Here is a 22981-nt window from a genome sequence, read left to right on the forward strand (position 1 = left end):
AGCCCACTTTACACTTTCAAAACAGAAAATAACACTTCCTTGACTTTTCAAAATGAAAATAAAGACCCTATTACACTGGAGGAAAACAAAAATAAATAACCAAACAAATAATGGCTCTCCGTTGACTCTGTTCCCACCAACCTCTTTTGGGCAGGAACCACAAGGGATCAAAACAAAAATAAACTCAAGCAAAATCAAAGGAAGCAAATAAACAAATGAACAGCTAAATAAATCTTCTCTGCACTGTCCCCATCGAATGCTCCCAAAATAGGGAGAATAATGGCTTTAAATTCAGAGGAAGTTCTGCGGCTTATTTCAACTAAAAATGAAATTCCCCTCACATCGATCCCCATCAAGCACATCAGGGACAGGAACAGTATGGGACTAAAATAAAAGCCCCCTTGGCTTTTCCAAGGGGTCCAAAATCCAAACAAGGGGAAAATAAATTAGTTGTCTTCCTGAGGACAACACCCACTAACACCACCCTCTGTCTCCTACCATCAAGCTAATTTTGTATCCAATTGGTCAACCCCCACCACCCCCCCACCCCCCCCCATCTCCCGGATCCCATATGGTCTAACCTTACTTATCAGTCTACCACAAGGAACCTTCTTGAAGACCTTGCTGAAATCCATGTAGACAAAATCTACCACTCTGCCTTCATCTACCTTCTTGGTCACTTTTTCAAAAAGCTCAATAGACAATGATGTTGCAATATCTTTCCAGAGATGTGAGTAAAAATAGGAAGCAAAGAAAGAGATATTAAGGTGGGCGATACAAATCGTGGAGGAATTATAGATTTTTGAGATGATTTTAAAGGATGTGAGGGAAGTGCAGAAGAAGGTGGGCGGCACGGTGGCACAGTGGTTAGCACTGCTGCCTCACAGCGCCTGAAGACCCGGGTTCAATTCCCGACTCAGGCGACTGACTGTGTGGAGTTTGCACGTTCTCCCCGTGTCTGCGTGGGTTTCCTCCGGGTGCTCCGGTTTCCTCCCACAGTCCAAAGATGTGCGGGTCAGGTGAATTGGCCATGCTAAATTGCCCGTAGTGTTAGGTAAGGGGTAATGTAGGGGTATGGGTGGGTTTCGCTTCGGCGGGTCGGTGTGGACTTGTTGGGCCGAAGGGCCTGTTTCCACACTGTAAGTCTAATCTAATCTGTAAAATCTGTAAACTCAGAGATGGAATAGAGATGTGGACAGATGAATGCACCAACACCAACTCTGGGACATAGTCAGGGCAGTGAAAAGCAAAACAACCAAGATCAGAAGAACAGGGAGTTCAGGTGCTGATTGGAGGACTGCAGGAAGTTAGAGATAAGGAGAGGAGTGGTATTTTAGGTGCCTCAGAGATCTAGATCAGCAAAGAAATGAGTGAACTGTGTATCTCTTGGGAGTAACTACAAAAAACAGAATTTGAAATAGTTGAATGATGGGATGCCAGCATTGGAGTAATCAAACCTGGAGGCAACAAAGACGATGAGATGGGGCAAGCAGCAGATGGACTGAAAGAATGGCAAAATTGGACAACATTACAAAAGTAGAAATTGGTGGTCATTGTCTTCGAGAGAATATGAGGTTGGAAGCTCAGCTCATAGTCAGCATTCTGCCTCCAACGATTAAAAAAAATCAAGCGTCACTATTATTCTATCTGCCACCTGAAAAGGTTCAGACTAATGATTGTTAAGTAAAGTTTGTTTGTGATTGTTCGAACTGTTTTGAAGGACATCAAATTATTAATGTGCTTTCAGAACCTTGTTTTCGAGGTTTTAAAAATAAACACAAGTGATGTTATGCTATAAATTTAATGTTAGCTACTTGGTATTCTGGTGTAATTCGAAGTTAGAAGTTATTGATTTCATTACCCATAAAAAGACAAGGCATAGACTCATTTCCCCAACGGGTCTGGTAGTGGAAATTGCTGCCCATTATCCTGCATGTGACCAGAGGAACTAAGTCGAAGTCTAGATAATAACTGTGCCACTGGCTGCTTGTTGTGCGAAGTTTTTCACTGTCAATCATGAACGTGTTTCTAATTTATATGTGCAACACTGGAGAGAAGAAACTGCTCACAATATTCAAAATTCAAGGTGATGCCATAACCGAAGTAAATTTCACAGGTAGAATAAAGAACAAAGGAAATTACAGCTCAGGAACAGGTCCTTCGGCCCTCCAAGCCTGCGCTGATCCAGATCTTCTATCTAAACCTGTTGCCTATTTTCTAAGGATATTGTATCCCTTTGCTCTCTGCCCATTCATGTATCTGTCTAGATACATCTCAAGTGATCCTCTCCTGCCCGCCTCTACCACCTCCTCTGGCAACGCATTCTTGACACCCACCATCCTCTGCATAAAGACCTTTCCATGTATATCTCCCTGAAGCTTTCCCCCCCCACATTGAACTCATGACCCTAGTAATTGAGTCCCACACCCTGGGAAGAAGCTTCTGGCTATCCTTCCTGTCTATACCTCTCATGATATTGTAGACCTCAATCAGGTCCCCCCTCAACCTTCATCTTTCTAATGAAAATAATTCTAATCTACTCAATCCTTCTTCATAGCTATCACCCTCCATACTAGGCAACATCCTGGTGAACCTCCTCTGCACCCTCTCCAAAGCATCCACATCCTTTTGGTAATGTGACAACCAGAACTGTACACAGTATTCCAAATGTGCCCAAACCAAAGTCCTATACAACTGGAACATTACCTGCTAACTCTTGCACTCAATACCCAGTCCGATGAAGGAAAGCATGCCATATGCCTTCTTGACCACTCTATCGACCTGTGTTGCCACCTTTTGACCTGAGCACCCAGATCTCTCTGTACATCAATTTTCCCCAGGGCTTTCCCATTTACTGTATAGTTCACTCCTGAACCGGATCTTCCAAAATGCATCACCTCACATTTGTCTGGATTGAATTCCATCTGCCATTTCTCTGCCCAACTCTCCAGTCTACTTACATTCTGCTGCAATCTCCAATAGCTCCCTTCATTATCTGGTACTCCACCAATCTTAGTGTCATCTGCAAACTTGCTAATCATACCACCTATATGTAAATATTCTGGAGGAAGGCATATCATAAACAACAGTGGTCCCAACATGGATCCCTGTGGAACACCACTGGTCACAGTTCTCCATTTTGAAAAATTCCCTTCCACTACTAATCTCTATCTCCTACTGCCCAGCCAATTCTCGATCCATCTAGTTAGTACACCCTGGATCCCATGCGACTTCACTTTCTCCACCAGCCTACCATGGGGAACCTTATCAAACACCTTACTGAAGTCCAGGTATATGGCATCTACAACCCTTCTCTCATCAATCAACTTTGTTACTTCCTCAAAGAATTCTATTAAATTGGTTAAACATGACCTTCCCTGCACAAAACCATGCTGCTCATCACTGATAAGCCCATTTTCTTCCAAATGTAAATAAATCCTATCCCTCAGTATCTTCTCCAGCAGCTTCCCTATTACTGATGTCAGGTTCACCGATCTATAATTACCTGGATTATCCCTGTGACCCTTCTTAAACAGGGGGACAACATTAGCAATTACCCAGTCCTCCAGGACCTGACCTATGTTTAAGGATGTTGCAAAGATATCTGTTAAAGCCCCAGCTATTTTGTCGCTCGCCTCCCTCAGAAACCTGGGATAGGTCCCGTCGGGGTTTGGGGACTTGTACACCTTAATGCCTTTTAGAATACCCACCACTTTCTCCCTCCTTATTTTGACTTGACCTAAAGTAATCCAACATCTATCCCTAACCTCAACATCTGTCATGTCTCTCTCCTTGGTGAACACTGATGCAAAGTACTCATTTTGAACCTCACTTATTTTCTCTGACTCTACGCATAACTTACCTCCTTTGTCCTTGAGTGGTCCAACCCTTTCGCTATTTACCCTCTTGTTCCTTATATATGAATAAAAGGCTTTGGGAACTTCCTTAACCCTGTTTACTAAAGATATTTCAAGATCCTTTTCGCCTTCTTAATTCCTTGTTTCAGATTGGTCCTACTTTCCTAATATTCTTCCAAATCCTCATCTGTTTTCAGTCGCCTAGACCTTATAGAGTCATAGAGATGTACAGCATGGAAACAGACTCGTCCATGCCAACAGACATCCCAACCCAATCTAGTCCCACCTGCCAGCACCTGGCCCATATCCCTCCAAACCCTTCCTATTCACATACCCATCCAAATGCCTTTTCAATGTTGCAATTCTACCAGCCACCTAGGCAGTTCATTCCATACACGTACCACCTTCTGTGTGAAAAAGTTGCCCCTTAGGTCCCTTTTATATCTTTCTCCTCTCACCCTAAACCTATGCCCTCTAGTTCTGGACTCCCCTACCCCAGGAAAAAGACTTTGTCTATTTCTCCTATCCATGCCCCTCATAATTTTGTAAACCTCTATAATGTCACCCCTCAGCCTCCAACGCTCCAGGGAATGTATGCTTCCTTTTTCCTCTTGGCTGTCTCACAATTTCACCTGTTATCCATGGTTCCCTAATCTTGCCATTTCTAGCCATCATTTTCACTAGGACATGTCTGTCTTGCACTCTAATCAACCTCTCTTTAAATGTCTGCCACATGTTAAATATGGATTTATCCTCAAAACAGCTGCTCCCAATCCACATTTCCCAGTTCCTGCTGAATTTTGCTATAGTTGGCCTTCCCTCAATTTAGCACTCTTCCTTTAGGACCACTCTCGTCTTTGTCCATAAGTATTCTAAAACTTACAGAATTGTGATCACTATGCCCAAAGTAATCCCCTACTGAAACGTCAACCATCTGGCTGCACTCATCCCCCAACATCAGGTCCAGTATGGCCTCTTCCCGAGATGGACCATTTACAGACTGCTCTATGAAACCCTCCTGGATGCTCCTTACAAATTCTGGTCATCTAGACCTCTAACACTAAATGAATCCCAGCCAATGCTGGGAAAATTAAAATCTTCCATTACCACCTACCAAATGTTGCTCCTACATTTTTCCATAATGTGTTAACATATTTGTACCTCTATCTCACGCTCACTATTGGGAGGCCTGTACTACAGCCTCAACATTATTACGCACCCTTCCTGTTTTTGAGCTTTGCCCACATTGCCTCATTGCTCAAGTCTTCTATAGTGCCTTCCTTCAGCACAGATGTGATATCCACTTTGACCAGTAACGCAACTTCTTCACCCCTTTTACCTCCCTCTCTATCCCGCCTGAAGCATGTATTCCCTGGGATATTTAGTTGCCAATCTTGCCCTTGCTTCAACCAAGTCTCAGTAATAGCAATAACACCATACGCCCAGGTACTGATCCAAGCCCTAAGTTCATCTGCTTTACTGATGACACTTCTTTCATTAAAACAAATGTACCTCAGACCACCTGTCCCTTTGCATTCATCATCTGCGCTATGCCTACTCTTTCCCATAGTCACGCTGACTTCATTATCTAGTTGCTTACAGGCTTTAGTTACTAACTCCTTCCTGTCCACTAACCTCCTCATTTGGTTCTCCTCCGCTGCCACATTAGTTTAAACCCTCCCAACAGCGTTAGCAAAATCACCCCCTAGGACATTGGTTCCAGTCCTGCCCAGGTCGAGACCAACCAATTTGTAATAGCCCCACCTCCCTCAGAATCGGTCCCAATTTCCCAAAAATCTGAACCCCTCCCTCCTGCACCATCTTTCAAGCCACACATTCATCCTGCCTATTCTTTCATTTCTACTTTGACTAGCATGTGGCAATTTTTTCTTAACGTCCCTTATTCTTTCAGAATATTTAGGATCAAAAGTAAAATATTAGACTGCTTTTAATTTAATTTGATTCCAAAAGCAAGATGAGGTGACAAAGAAAGTAATTGATGTCCACACAGTTTACACTAAGCACGGGTTTTGGTTTCGATAATTTCTGAATTAAAATTGAACATCTCATTGAATCAATAAAAGAACCACATATGAGGATATTAATTTTGACAGTAAATTCACCAATTGCAAATATTGTAAATTTATAACTTAAATTCAAAAATTGTTTAGATTTATATCATAATATAATGTTACTCTATTTTGCTCTTTTAGGTTCTCATTGATGCAATGTTATATTATTTCAGTCAAAATAGAAGATGATCTAGATCATATACTTCCTGATATCTTAACCATCAATGCATCTGTCAATCTGTTTTTGACAGGTGTGCTTCTCTACAGTCAATGGTTATTTTATGTTTCATAAGGACCACTAAGCGTATCCAACCTTGAGTTCTTGTCACCAACTGGTGAAATTCTTCCACAGAAGTTACCATATCTTATACGTCAGTCAAAACTGGCCTGCCGGAAAGACTGGAAGCAGATTCAATGGTAACTTCCAAAAGGGAATTTAATAAATGCTTCATAAGGAAAAGAAAAATAGAGTTATGGGAAAAGAGCAGGGAAATGGGAGCAATTGGATCATGCTATCGGATAGTTGGCACAGGCACACTGGATCAAAAGGCCTTATTTTGTGCTGTCTCAAATTCTGATTGTGCGAATGCAAAATGCTGACCTTGCAGTGATCTCTTGCTCATTCTAAAACTCCTTCAGATTTCTCATTTCAAAATGTGGCCCATTTATAAAGTAGCTTGAGTCTTATCTATCTTGACGTAACACTAGATCATATTTAAAACTTAAGTTTATTTTATAAAACTTTATAGGGTAGCATTGTGCCACTTTGTGCAAAATCATAAGTCAATAAAATGAAACTCATTTGCTACATTTGATACATTTATTATCTGGCATTCACAAATAGACCCATGCTCACACTCTGATCAATAGTAAGACAAAAATATTAGGCTAGGTAATTTAGAGCTGTCAAAGAATGAACCATTTTGATTTGTGTTTATTCATTTCATCTTCTGCATTGTGTTTTGCCCTTGGTGAAAAATCACTTGTAAACAAGTGTTCAGCTTAACTGTGATATCCTGTATAAATGTACCTAATAAAAGACATATTTAACTCGTCTCTAAGGCCAGTGGTGAACTAGATAGATGACTATGAAGTGAAACCACAGAACAAATAAATAGCTGTCATACACCTGAGACTGCTTAAGTAATGTTTAACCATTCTTGTGCAGTAAATCTTTGGTTCTTTTTCAGGTATTAGAGATTAGGAGTGTCCAAAATACAAATTGCATGTGCTTACGCTCCACATTCAGATCGTGTCCAATAAAATGGATGCTTTGGAGTCACTGTGTCAAATTAACATGAGGTTAGGATGAAGGATGCCTTTTAACCCATTGAATTTCATTGTTCGAGAACACTAATTCCATCATTGTTACACAATGTCACCTGTCATAATCTCAGTTATATACTTTATCTGAAGTGCGTCATTTTTTTAAATGATAAGGCTAATGTATCAGTTTAGGTTATGCATCCAAGATGTGATGTGAATTTCTAACCAATAAACATTTGATTCATAAGTGAGAGTGCCGGCAACTGAGTTTAGCTGGCACACTGGCAACTGAACCAAGATGAACAATCAACTGAACAAAGATCTCATGCTAACAATTGAGCCAAGCTGGCAGATTGTCAAACAAAACACATAATTACAACTTAGACTGAGTTGTGCTTCTGAATTGAACAATATTTTCAATGGAAATAATGTTAGCAGTGGGAACAACATGCTGACTCCAAATACTGTGATGATATAATGCAAAGAAATTAATTATTTTTCAAAAATTCATAAGATTTGGACATCATATTTCTTCAGAATGTTCTGGAGAAGGGTCACTGGACCTGAAATGTTAACTCTGCTTTCTCAATACAGATGCTACCAGACCTGCTGGGTTTTTCTAGCTATTTCTGATTTTGTTTTTGATTTCCAGGATCAGCAATTTTATTTGTTTAATTATTCCTTTGTTATCTCTAGATTTGATTTTCTGAAAGCAGTCCTTCACCACATTTTATCTCTGTCAACATGAAATCATTCAAAGCACTGATGCCTGTATCCTCACTCTGCCAGGCTGTTCATCTTTCATTCCAATGTTTGCTATCCCATTTGGCTCCCAATGAGCAAGATTCAACTTTATTTTCTCCTTCTTGTTTTCAAATTGCCCTTTGGCTTTGTTTTTCAATGTTTTCATAATCTCTATTAGTCCCACAACCCTCTGAGATATGTATACTTACTGAATTCTTGCTACTTGAGCATCTGCAATTCTAATTGCCCAACCATTCATTGCCATGCCATCAACTTCCTTGAACCAAATTGCTGGATGTTCTTCCTTTTATCCTTTCTTTCCTCCTTTGAGACATTCCTTATCTTAAGACTTTGATGTTAGCTCGATCATTAACTGATGTGTGTCAGGAGAAAATGTTACTGTAGTATACTTCTCTGACGGCACTGTGGTGGATACTACAACATTTTACTATATTAAACCAATGTTGGTAAAATTGTTGTTCATTCAACTTTATATGCTTTGGATACAGACACATTGTCTGGCAAAGCCATTCTTTTATAATTATTCGCATTTTTATCATTCCCCAAGACTTCATTCTTTCATCTTCTTTCATTTCATTTCATTTCATAGCATTCTCATCTCTGATTTGGAAGATTATAGGTTTAAAAACCAGTTCAGAGATTTGATTTCCATTAATCAGGCTCACACTCCAGGTTACTGTTTTGTTGGATACCTTGGATTTGGATAAAACTTTAAAACGTTTACTCTCTCAAATTAACATGAAATACCTCATGTCACAATTTTAAAGAAGAGCAGGATACACTGGACTCTATTTAAATCTCAGTTTACACATAAAATGGGTGCTTTATTTGTTCCATTGTCATTTGCAGGACATTGATGTTTGCAAATTTGGCTCCTGGGTTTCCTACATTATAACTAAAAAAACCTTCAACAGTAGTTAATTGGATCTAAAACTGCTTTGGGACATTCAGCTGTTTATGAAATGCACAAAATAAATACAAGGTCTTCTTTTATTTCTCTTTCCTATTTGCCTCATTACCCATAGTTATAACTCGTCACTGTCATCTTAACAATTCATTCTGATAGCTTCTCAAAGTGTAAAATGCCTTTCAACTATTTTATACATCAGTATAGGTCAGTAGATAAAGGGATAAAACACCTCAAAGTTCAGAAGCTTTCTATATTCATTTTTCAAGTTTAAAATGAAATCATTTCAGAACAATATACACATTTCTGGCTGTCCTGTCTAATCATTGTTTTCTGTGACTAAGATAGCTGTGCACCTTCACATTTATTAAGTGGTGTCAGTTTTTCACAGCAATGAAGCATGACCAAGATTTAAATGTTGACATGAGGATTTTAAAAAATGTAATAATTGACAATTAATAATTGATCAACATTGGTTCACATAAAGATTTTTTTAAAGTGTTGCTTTTAATTAAAATACATATACACTTGCTTTTGGTATTAAAAATGTCTGACTTCATGCTTTGATTTGTGCGACACAGTATAGATAAAAAAAAATCTCAGATTAGTCCATGGTCTCTGCTTGGTTAGCTGCAAATTAAAATTATTCTGAAGTCATTGTAAGTTTCTCACAAGAATGTTTTTTTTATACTGACATCAATATCTCAGTAAATCAGTTATTTACAGATATAACCCTGATGGTGCGTGGCAGCTTAGCTACTTGTTGCTCAGACACAGGCACAGAAAATTAAAGAGACAAGTATAATGTGATTCCATTATAAAAGATCCTGATGCCAAATTCTATTTTTATACCATTGTGCAACCTAGGCGGCAGTTTCATCAGTAAGCATAACAATCATAAACTATTAAACAAGAGACAATAGTACAATGTTTGTTATTCCTCATTTCTAACAAGTATTTAGGTCAGTGTAAACATTTAGGAGAACAGACAGAGAACAAGAATGTTAACATCTGGTTATTAGTACCTCTCCTGTGGTGAGATGTACAAATATGACATCATTTCTGACTCAACAAATATTAGTTGGGAAGGTACTAATAATGCCCAACAAAAGTAACACCGGTTCAAATGCCAGATTAGAAATCTGCTATAATAAGTTTACTTCCATATCAGCATTTTATGCTGACCTTGGCAACCTTTTTGCATGACAGTGCTGCCGTTTTTCACAAAATGACTTGAACCAGCTTACTCTCCCCCTCGAGCTGAGTACCATTAGCCTGGCTGAAATCAACTAACTCAGCAGACTGGTGGGGGCAGGGTTGAATCGGGTACTTTGGGAAATCTATTTCATTGTCACTCCCAGAAATAATTTTACTATTAAATAAATTCAGACAGTTCAAAAGCATGAAATCTATTTGGCCTAAAGTGCTTTTCATTCAGTGTTTCCGTAGATTAGATTGTAGGAGAGTAATATTACTGTGACTGCTCCAATTCCTTATGTTTCTGAAACTAAGTGCTTATCTTGATGACAGAACTGCAAACCCATTCATACATTCACCTACAATCATTAGTCTGCTATAATTTTGAATGACAGAAGCAGAAATGTACAAGTGTTTTAAATTTGACTTGCTGAGAAAAAGATACATGTTGTCAAAGTTTTCAGACTTGCCAACAATCAACATCATTTTCTTATGCAGTATAAATTATTGCTGCCTTTGAAACGTTACATGCTTATGTGTGTCCTATTGAGTGCAAGGTTCAACAGCACATCTAAACTTGTGGCCTTGACAGTGGGAAATGGGATCTGACCTTTCTCAGAATTAGGTTTCATTTGCTAGGATAACCAGCAGATGAAATGAGTAAATATTGTTGTCCATTCTGCTTTCCATATAAGGAGGCTTCCAGCAAATTGATTACACGTGATTACACTAGATTACACTCTGTGTATATTATTACAAATGATAATACGTTCCATATATCTTGAACAGAAGCCATCTTCTATAAAATCTGCACAGCTGAGTGTCATTCTATGCTTACATGTTTAAATGCATTTATAATGCTCAACCAAGAACCAATTAACATAACAATAGTGGAGTTCAAAATGTTTAAGAGCAGAAGAAATAGGAAAAGAAGTGAGTTGTTCCACCCTTTGTCCTTGCTTCATCATTCAATGGGATCACCACTGATCCAACATTCCTCATGTCCAGTTTTCTGCAATTTCTCCAGAATTTTTAATTCCCCAACTGATCAAGAATCTATCTCAGCCCTGAATATACAAGGAACTCTGCCCCATAGCCCTCTGAGGCAAGGTGTTCTAAAGACTCACTAAAGAGAAGAAATTCCTCTTCACCTCAGTCTCAAAATATAGGGGCGCCTATTTAAGACTATCGCCTCTGGTACGAAACTGTTCCTATGAGGGGGAACATTCTCTCAATGTTTACCCTGCCTAATATGTTTCAATGAGATCACCTCTCATTCTTCTAACTTCCAATGAGGAGAGTCCCAATCTATTTAGCCATTGCTCTTAAGACAATGCCTCCATCCCGGGAATCATTCTACTGAACTTTTTCTGAACTGCCTCAAAAGAAATAATTTTTCCTTAAATAAGAAGACCAAAACTGCTCTCAGTACTCTAGATATCTCACCATCACCTTGTGCAGTTGCAGTAAGACTTCCCGATTTTTATACTTCAATCACCTTGAAACACGGATTTCCATTAGCTTTCCTGATTACCTGCTGCACCTGTATCTAGTTTTCCATATTCTGTGCACAAGTACCCCCAAGTTCTTTTGTGTTGCAGCTTTCTTCAGTTTCTCCCCAGTTAAATATTAGGGTTTTTTGTTATCCCTTCCAAAATAAACAAGTTCACATTTTCTCATATTATATTCCATTTGCCAACTTACTTAGCCTGTCAATATCTCTATGTAAACTGTTTGCATCGCTCTCGCCACTTGCCTTTTCAGCTGTGTTTTTTTTATCAGTCATCACTTGTTATATGATGTGATGTACCTTTTAAGGTGATGGACCTTCAATGACAGTCAATCATTATCGACATTGACAGGATAATATGTATTCCCTGTGGGGAAGACTGATTCAGCTTTGATTTGAAGTAAGCTGCACTCCACTTAGCAATTAGTGGACATTACCTGTAAACATATATATCTTCAAATAAGAAACCTGTATTATTTGTTTCATTAATCTTTTTGTGTGACTGCTACATTTATATCTACAGCATTATAACATGACGCCAGCGGGCGATTTCTGAAGATGTTTTATTTTTAAGTGTACTCTCCCTAACATGTTAGTGCATGAATTTGAAGATTTGACTGAGCAGAATAAAAGCCTCAACCCCATCATAGCTAGTGGAAGAAAATAAACAGGCCCGAAAAGAAATAACTTTAAAAGGTCTCACCAGGTGTAAGAGATTCTGTAGATACTATATACATATCACACCTAATCCCTGCGTTGGTTCATAGAGTTCCTACAGTGCAGAGAGAGGCCATTTGACTCAACAAGTCTGTACTCACCCACCAAAAGACATCCCACCCAGACCCAGCTCGCCACCCCGTTCCTGTAGCCCAAAATTAAGAATGGCCAATTCACCTAATCTGCACATTCGTGGAAGGAAACCAGAGCACCCAGAAAAAAAACCACACAGACGCAGAGAGAACAGGCAAACTCCACACAGTTACCCAAGTGTACCCAGGTAGCACCGAGCCATTATAAGATTGCTTACGTTTGGGGAAGATTAAGTAGTCAGCTGTGAAGTTTCAAGCAGGAAGAAAAGCTAAATAGCAGATTCTGGAATATGAGTTCAGTTTCAGTAGAACTCGCTGATGAGAGAATTATTTACTGCTGATCCTACACACTGCAAACTGAGCAAAAAAAGAAGACCCCCATCTATGAAAAGCTCTTAACATGTAAAAGAAGTTTGTAAAATACACTTCCTTTGCACTAATTCACAACTCTTTGAATCAGGCAACTAAACTGTAACATCAAAACAATTGTGGGTGAATTCAATAAAGCCCAAAGGAGCTCAACAGTGCCACCATAGTAGTCAAGCAATTACCATGACCAGCTAGCGTAGTGGCCACTAAAGGTTCTGCAACTCAGGGTTATTTAATCCTAGAAAAGCTGAAAGAAATTTAAATACCTTACGAAAGTTCCCTGGAACCTGCAAAAGATTGCCAAAGGACCACAAAGTCATCACTCACTTGAAAGCAATGGATCTCCCATCTGATTATGGCACAGGGATGTTCAATTAAGGCATTCAAAAAGGGAGTGGCCAATTATTTCAATATAAACAGTGTGCTGGGCTATGAGGAAAAGGCAGGAGACTTCAGAAAGTTGCTGCAGATACGCTGGGCGATCAACCTTCTTCTGCTTCCTAACATTTATGTGATTCTGAGTTTACTTTGTTGTGACAGAGTGGTGAATTATATTATTTGGATCTCAGAATTTTTGTACCAGATAGTCAAGCCATTAAAATTAAAATTGCTGCAGGCAATGAAATCCTCTGCTGACTGAATACGTCAGGTCTGAGTTATGACTATGTTAAGAATCCAGAAAACATCAGAGTACAATGATAAGTGAAGCACAGCTTCTGGATACACCATCTTTCATACAACAAGTGACAGAAACTGCTTAATTAGTAAGTAGATGTAGAAACAAAGGGCATGATTGCAACTTTATGACATCAAAGTTAGCCCCGAGAACAATTAAGCTTCTGAGAGTATCTATGCCAGAGGAAATGTCCTAAAAAGAAACCTTGGACAAACCCAAAGGTTGTAAGTAAAATACAACAACAAAGCGGACACAAATACTCAGCCACAATAATGTAGAGGCTGAATCTACAGGCTATGCATAATTCATCCACCATTGCCACTGTAGTCAATGAAAGAACATTTCTAAGCAATGTGCAAGATGCAACCTCATTTATGCACCAAGAAAATGCTCAGCTTTGAACACTGTACGCAAGGCATGTTGGCACCTGAGGACAATGCAAATACTAAAGGAAAGGCAAAGGCCAGAATAAGTGGTTTAATGACATAAGTTATATCGAAAAGCCAGGTAGGTGCAGCACTCTCAACAACCAAGAGCACATATTAAGCAGCATAAAGGCAAGCTCCACCAATTGCCTAATGAAGCTAGACAGTCAGACCCTGAGGATAAGCAGCATATAAATATATTATGCAAACAAACATTTATCACGATTACCATCAAAGAATGTATTACACAGTGGTACCAAGAGAAGCCTTGGTTACCATCCAAATGATATGGCCAAAAATAAATGGTTGGCATAACCTATAGGCAAACAAGATACTGGTGGAGCTACAAATATGCTTTAACTTTGTACACTGAAAAGTATATACCCAAAGAAGTCAGATATGGTGATTTAAGCAATCAATACCAAACTCATGCATGCAATATTTTGAAGATTTTAGCTCGAGAACCATTACACTGAAGTCTAAACCTCATCCTGGTCAACCAGATGTTTTCTGTTGTGGAAACCTCAGAATTTGATATGCTGGGACTTGGTCATTACCATCTGTATTACCATCATGGCAATGATGAGATTCAAGACTTTGGTGAGGTAACGTATGGAATACTGCGTTCAATTTTGGTTACCCTGAAAAAGGATGTTGTAAAACTAGAAAGGGTACAGAAAAACTTACAAGGATGCTGCTGGGGCTGTAGATTTTGAGTTATAAGAAAAGGTGGACAGATTGGGACTAATGAAAGGGGAAAGATTTAAAAGGGACCTGAGGGGCAACCTTTTCACACAGAGGGAGGTGTGTGCATGGAATGAGCTGTTAGACGAGGTGGTAGAAGCAGGAAAATTATAACACTTCAAAGACATTTGGACAGGTACCTTAATAGGGAAGGTTTAGAGAGATATGAGTTAAACGCTGGCAAACTTAGGATATACCCAGTCGGCAGAAATGAGTTGGACCAAAGAGTCTGTTTCCATGCTGTTTGATTCTATGAGTCCATACTAGATGGAACACTGGGAGAAGATCACCTAATTCTGTAACAAAGGTCATCAGCCAACATGCTACTCACTGTTTGGGCCAGCATTTCTTGCCTATCCCTAAGGCCTTGAGGAAGTAGTGGTCAGTCACATATTTACTCCTTGCTTTTGTTTGTCCCTTACAAATATATTGGTAAAGTAACTAATATATTAAACATTGATCCAGGGTGTAACTGTAAGGAAAATAATTGTGCATTAAAACTAACTTTTTCATCATCGTTAGCAACATGAAGAATACAATTGAATTGAAAGTGATCCATTAAGTAAATAATAAAAGCAAACTGAAGACTTTGAGTTTATCTGCTGTAACCAGATGCATATGTATGTTGGCAATGGACTTCAAAACGTACTAAAATGTTTATAAATACATATCATCTCAGTATTGAATGAAATGAGGTTTTGATGCAGACAAAATTATTTGAAATCATCCAGTTGAGCAACTGATAAATTGGAATCAATGATGAACTCAAAAACCTTTCAGCTGGTATATTTCTGGTTGATTGAATCGCATTCTGAGAATTTTTTAACTTTTTTGCACTGGAAAATGGATTACCCATGTGATCCCACTAATGTATTATACTTTATTTTGTTCATTGCAGATAGAAGGAAGTAAACAAGACTCAAAGATATCAAATTTAAAAACAATATATCATCAAATATAGCTCTGAAAGAGGTTAATGTATAGTTCCCTCTGCATACCATTCTTCTATATTATCAGATAGGCATGATGTGGAAAATGAATATCTGTTTCAAGGAACAGGGATAATCTGATAATTACAACAAGAATGCCATTTGCAATTTAAAACATTATTCACCATCTGAAATTTATTTTAACTTGACATAAGCAAACCAAGAGTTTGCGGCATAAACATTTTTGTTTTTTTTCATTTATTCGTGGGATGTAGCCAGCATTTAATGCCCAACTCTAGTTGCCCTTGAGAAGGTGGTAATGAGCCGCCTTCTTGAACTGTTGAAGTCCACATACTGTAAGTTGAACCACAATTCTCGTTAAGGAGGAATTACAGGAATTTGTCCCAGAGACAGTAAAGGAATGGTGATATATTTCCAAGTCAGGATGGTGAGTGCCTTGAATGGGAACTTGCAGGTGATGATATTCCCATGTATTTGCTGCCCTTGTCCTTCTAGAGGGAAGTGGTGGTGGGTTTGGAAGGTGCTGTCTAAGAATCTTTGATGAATTTCTATAGTGCATCGTGTAGATAGTACACACAGCTGCTGTTTGCCAGAGTGGAGGGACTCAACATTTGTCGATGTAGTACCAATCAAGCGGCCTGCTTTATCTTTCACCCTGCCCCCCCACCCTCCCCCAGCCCCACCCCCAACTTCCTCTTTGCCTCTCAGCCTCCTTCTCCCTCCACATTCCTGATGAAGGGCTTACACCCGAAACATTGAATTCATTGAAGCCCGACAGAGTGGAAACAGACCCTTCGGCTCAACAAGTCCACACCAATCCGACTGAAGAGTAACTTACCCAGACCCATTCCCCACCCCTACTATCAGACATTTACCCCTGACCGACACATCCCTGAGCTCTATGGGCAATTTAGAATGGCCAAACCACCTAACCTGCACATCTTTGAATTGTGGAAGGAAACTGGAATATCCAGAAGAAACCCAAACAGATATGGGAGAATGTGCAAACTCCACACAGAGAGTCACCCGAGGCTGGAATCAAACCTGGGTTATCCTGGATAATGTCAAGCCTCAAGTGTTGTTGGAGCTGTATCCATCCTGGCCAGTAAAAAGCATTTCACCACAATCCTGACGCGTGCCTTGCAGATAGTGGACATTAGAAGGTAAGTTACTCACCACAGTATTCCTAGCCTCTGGCCTGTTCTTGTAGCCATTGTGTTTATGTGGCAAGACCAGTTGAGTTTCTGCTCAATAGTAACCCCCAGGATGATGATAGTGGGGGATTCAGTAATGGTAACACCATGAATGTCATGCGGTGGTGGTTACATTGTCTCTTTTTCTTCTATGCACTCACTGATAAGGGTGTCACTGGCTGGGTCAGCATTTATTTCCCATCTCTAAAGCCAAGAGGGCAGTTAAGAGACAGCTATATTGCTGTACATGCACATCCATTCATATCATTTATTGTATCCGTTGCTCCTGATGCGGTCTCCTCTACACTGGGGAGACTGGGGGCCTCCTAGCAGAGCGCTTTAGGGAACATCTCTGGGACACCCGCACCAATCAACCACACCACTCCGTGGCCCAACATTTCAACTTCCACTCCCACTCTGCCGAGGACATGGAGGTCCTGGGCCTCCTTCACCGCCACTCCCTCACCACCAGACGCCTAGATGAAGAACGCCTCATATTCTGCTTTGGAACACTTCAACCCCAGGGCATCAATGTGGACTTCAACAGTTTCCTCATTTCCCCTTCCCCCACCTCACCCTAGTTCCAAACTTCCAGCTCAGCACTGTCCCCATGATTTGTCCGGACTTGTCCTACATGCCTATCTCCTTTTCCACCTATCCACTCCACCCTCTCCTCCCTGACCTATTACCTTCATCCCCTCCCCCACTTGCCTATTGTACTCTATGCTACTTTCTCCCCACCCTCACCCTCCTCTAGCTTAGCTCTCCACGCTTCAGGCTCTCTGCCTTTATTCCTGATGAAGGACTTTTGCCCGAAATGTCGATTTCGCTGCTCCTTGGATGCTGCCTGAACTAGTGTGCTCTTCCAGCACCACTGATCCAGAATCTGGTTTCCAGCATCTGCAGTCATCGTTTTTACCCAGTCAGATATAGGCCAGACAAGGTAAGGATGGCAGATTTTCTTCACTAAAGGACATGAGTGAACCAGATGTTTTTTTTCCCATTTGATCACGGACTGCTTCAGCATCTGAGGAGTCACAAATGGTCCTGAACATTGTGTAATCATTGACAAACATCCCCATTTTTGACCTTATGATGGAGGGATGGTGGTTGATGAAGAAGCTAAAGGTGGTTGAGCCAAGGACACTATCCTGAGGAACTCCTGCAGAGATATTCTGGAGCTGAGATGGCTGACCTTCAGCAACCACAACAATCTTCTGGTGTGCCAGGTATGACTCTAACCAGTGGAAAATGTGCCCCCCGATATCCATTGATTCCAGTTTTGCTTGGGTTCCTTGATGCTACACCTAGTCGAGTGCAATCTTGAAATCAAGGGCTGTCACTCACACCTCACCTCTGGAACTTACTTCTTTTGTCTATGTTTGAACCAAAGTTGTTTGATGTCAGGAGTTGAGTGGCCCTGGTGTCACTGAGCAGGTTATTGCTAAGCAGGTGTTGCTTGAGAGCATTGTTGATGATACCTTCCATCTTTGTTGAAAAGAATGCATTGAGATGTTTTGTGTAAAGATCAGTATAAACGATCGTGACAGAACCACACATTTCACCTGCAGTTCCTTGTTAAGGCAATGGAATACTTCTTCAGAATAGGGGGAGTGGAAGGATATAACTATGCAATAGGAATGATTCATAGAAAATATGAGTTAAGATCTCAGCATTGAACATAGGGCAAAATTTATTTTTGTTACAACTTTTCTGTTTCTATTGATTTGTGAATGTTAAACACACTTATTTTACCCCTGTCCAGATGCAGTTCCAGTGTGCAATTGTGGATCCAATGTTCAAATGCAGCCCCAATTCTCAGCTCATCCATGCGAAACTGCAGCCCAGCTCCCAGCTGCTGCTCTAATCCTCAGCCGTAACCCCATTGCAAAGTTTCAGGAAACTGGAGCAAACCCACGCAGACACGGGGTGAACGTGCAAACTCCACACAGTCAGTTGCCTGAGTCAGGAATTGAACCCAGATCTCAGGTGCTGTGAGGCAGCAGTGCTAACTGCTGTGCCACCGTGCCGCCCACAATTTTTGCATTGCATCTTGTAGATAGTATACACTGTTGCTACTGAGCACTGATGGTGGACAGAATGAACATTTTTGGATATGATGCCAATTATTCGGGTTATGTTGTCCTGGGTGTTGTCAAGCTTCTTGAGTGCTGTAGGAGCAACTAGGCAACTGGGAAGTATTCCACCACACTCCTGACTTGTAGCTGGGTGGACAGGCTTTGGAGAGTCAGGAGGTGAGTTACTTGTCACAGTATTCCTTTCCTTTGACCTGCTTTTGTCACCATGGTGAGTCCAGTTGAATTTTTGGTCAATGGTCACCCGAAGGATTTAGATAGTAGGGGATTCAGTGAATGTAGTGGATATTCCTACTTCTGACTTTATGATGGAGGGAAATTAATTGGTGAAGCAGCTAAAGATGATTGGGCCTAGAACACTACCTCAAGGAACTCCTGCAGAAATATTCTGCTGTTGAGATAGCTGACCTCCAACAAACACCATCATCTTCCTATATCTTCCAGATATGGCTCCAACTAGCAAAGAGTTTCCTCTGATTCTTATTGATTTGAGTTTTGCTAGAATGCTTTGAAACCATAATTTGTCAAGTATGTCTAATGCAGTCACTCTCACCTGATCTCTGGAAATCATGTCTCTCAGTTGCATTTTAATCAAGGCTGTATTGAGATTAGGAGCTGAGTGGCCTTCATGGTATCTAAACTGCTTCCATGGTAGTTTATGGCTTAGCAAGTGCTGCATGATAGATCTGTTGATGTCACCTTCCATCAGGGTAAAAACAATGACTGCAGATGCTGGAAACCAGAGTCTAGCTGGAAAAGCACAGCAGTTCAGGCAGCATCCGAGGAGCAGTAAAATCGACTTTTCAGGCAAAAGCCCTTCATCAGGAATACAGGCAGAGAGCCTGAAGGGTGGAGAGATAAACGAGAGGAGGATGGGGGTGGGGGTGGGGAGAAAGCAGCATAGAGTACAATAGGTGAGTGGGGGAGGGAATGAAGGTGATAGGTCAGGGAGGAGGGTGGAGTGGATAGGTGGAAAAGAAGATAGCAGGTAGAACAAGTCATGGGGACAGTGCTGATCTGGAAGTTTGGAACTGGAGTGAGGTGGGGGAAGGAGAGATGAGGAAAGTGTTGAAGTCCACATTGATGCCCTGGGGTTGAAGTGTTCCGAGGCTGAAGATGAGGCATTCTTTCTCCAGGCGTCTGGTGGTGAGGGAGCGACGGTGAAGGAAGCCCATGTTGGCAGAGTGGGAGGAGGAGTTGAAATGTTGGGCCACGGGGCAGTGTGGTTGATTGATGTGGGGTCCTGGAGATGTTCCCTAAAGCGCTCTGCTAGGAGGCATCCAGTCTCCCCAATGTAGAGGAGACCGCATCGGGAGCAACGGATACAATAAATGATATTGGTGGATGTGCAGGTAAACCTTTGATGGATGTGGAAGGCTCCTTTAGGGCCTTGGATGGAGGTGAGGGAGGTGGTGTGGGTGCAGGTTTTGCAATTCCTGCAGTGACAGGGGAAGGTGCCAGGACGGGAGGGTGGGTTGTAGGGGGGCGTGGACCTGACCAGGTAGTCACAGAGGAAATGGTCTTTGCGGATGGCGGAAACGGATGGGGAGGGAAATATATCCCTGGTGGTGGGGTCTGTTCGGAGGTGGCGGAAATGTCGGTGGATGATTTGGTTTATGCGAAGGTTGGTAAGGTCTGTCCTTGACAGACCGGGGCATTCTGTCCTTGTTACAGTTGGAGGGGTGTGGTCTGAGGGTGGAGGTGCGGGATGTGGACGAGATGTGTTGGAGGGCACCTTTAACCACGTGGGAAGGGAAATTGCGGTCTCTAAAGAAGGAGACCATCTGGTATGTGATGTGGTGGAACTGTCCTCCTGGGAGTAGATATGGCGGAGGCGGAGGAATTGGGAATACGGGATAGCATTTTTGGAGGAGATAGGATGGGAAGAGGTGTAATCCAGGTAGCTGTGGGAGTCGGTGGGTTTGTAAAAAATGTCGGTCGTCATTAATGGAGATGGAGAGGTCCAGGAAGGGGAGGGAGGTGTCAGAGATGGTCCATGTAAATTTAAGGTCAGGGTGGAATGTATTGGTGAAGTTGATGAATTGCTCAACCTCCTCGTGGGAGCAAGAGGTGGTGCTAATGCAGTCATCAATGTAGCAGAGGAAGAGGTGGGTGGTACCAGTGTAATTACGGAAGATGGACTGTTCTACGTAGCTAACAAAGAGACAGGCATAGCTGGGGCCCATACATGTGCCCATAGCTACCCCTTTGGTCTGGAGGAAGTGGGAGGATTTGAAGGAGAAATTGTTAAGGGTGAGGACCAGTTTGGCCAGACAAATGAGAGTGTCGGTGGAAGGGTACTGTTTGGGATGCCAGGAGAGGAAGAAACGGAGGGCTTGGAGGCCCTGGTCATGGCAGATGGAAGTGTAGAGGGATTGGATATCTATGGTGAAGTTGTAGCATTGGGGGCCAGGAAAACGGAAGTCTTGGAGGAGATGGAGGGTGTGGGTGGTGTCTCGAACGTATGTGGGGAGTTCCTGGACTAGGGGGGATAGGACAGTGTCAAGGTAGGTAGAAATGAGTTCAGTGGGGCAGGAGCATGCTGAGATAATGGGTTGGCTAGGGTGGTCAGGCTTGTGGATCTTGGGAAGGAGGTAGAACCGGGCAGTGTAGGGTTCTCGGACTATGAGGTTGGAAGCTGTGGGTGGGAGATCTCCTGAGGTGATGAGGTTCTGTATGGTCTGGGAGATGATGGTTTGGTGATGGGGGGTGGGATCATGGTTGAGGGGCGATAGGAAGACGTGTCCTTGAGTTGGCGTTTGGCTTCAGCGGTGTAGAGGTCAGTGCTCCAGACTACCACTGTGCCCCCTTTATCTGCTGGCTTGATGGTGAGGTCGGAATTGGAGCAGAGGGATTGGAGGGCTGCGCGTTGTGAGGGTGAGAGGTTGGAGTGGGGGAGGGGGTGGACAGGTTGAGGCGGTTAATGTCCCGGCGGCAGTTGGAAATGAAGAGGTCGAGGGCGAGGGAATGCAGTGTGTTGGAGGTGGGCGAAGGGGTCCTCAGAAGGTGGGTGGGAGTCCTGATTGTGAACGTAAGCTTGGAGGTGGAGCCAGCGGAAGAAGTTTTCAACGTCACGGCGTGTATTAAATTCATTGATGCGTGGGCGGACAGCGATGAAGGTGAGTCCTTTGCTGACGATTGATCGTTCGTCCTCAGTGAGGGGGAGGTCAGGGGAATGGTGAAAACTCAGCAGGGCTGGGATCTGGTATGAGTGTGGAGCTGGGAGTGGGGGCAGAGCCAGTAACTGGAGTGGGTATGGTGGTGGGATGACTGGGGGTGGAGTCACCTTCCATCACTTTAGTGATGATCAAGATTAGACTGATGGGACTGTAATTTGTTGGGTTGGATTGTCTTGCTTTTTGTGTACAGGACATACCTGGCTAATTCTCCACATTGTCAGATAGAAACAGCTTGGCTAGGAGTGCAGCCAGTTTTGGACTATAGGTCTGCAGTACTATTGCTGGAAAGTTGTCAGTACCCACAGCCTTTGCAGAATTAACATCTGCAGCTACTTCTGGATATTACATGAATGAATTGAATTGAAATCTGTGATACTGGAGACATCTGGAAGAGGCCAATCTGGATCATTCACTCAACCCTTCTAGATGGAGACTGTTGCAAGCGCTTCAACCTTTTATTTTGTTCTGATGTCTTGGGCTCCCAAATCATTGACGATAGGGCTATTTGTGAAGCCTCCTTCTCTTGTGACTTGTTTGTCTTACCACCATTCACAACAGGATGGTGCAAGACTGTAGAACGTAGATCTTATCGGTTGATTGTGGGATTGCTCAGCTCGGTCTATCACTTGACGTAGTCTTGTTTTGTGGCTTCACTAGGTTGACATCTAACTTTTAGGCAGGATTGGTTCTGCTCTTGGAATGTCTTCCTGCATTTTTTGTTGAACCAGGGTTCATCTCCTCACTTCATGGTAATGTTAGATGGGGGAATATGTCAGGCATTAAGGTTGTACATTGTGTTGGAGTACAATGGCTGGTGATGATGGTACACATTGCCACATAGATGCCTGGCATTGAGTTGCTGAATCTATTCTTAACACGGTGATTGTGTCACACAACACAATAGAGTGGATACTCAATGTAAAGATGGGACTTTATCTTCACAAACATGGTCATGTTAGCTGCAGC

The sequence above is a fragment of the Hemiscyllium ocellatum genome, chromosome 39 (assembly GCF_020745735.1).
Source record: "Hemiscyllium ocellatum isolate sHemOce1 chromosome 39, sHemOce1.pat.X.cur, whole genome shotgun sequence".
NCBI lineage: Eukaryota > Metazoa > Chordata > Chondrichthyes > Orectolobiformes > Hemiscylliidae > Hemiscyllium > Hemiscyllium ocellatum.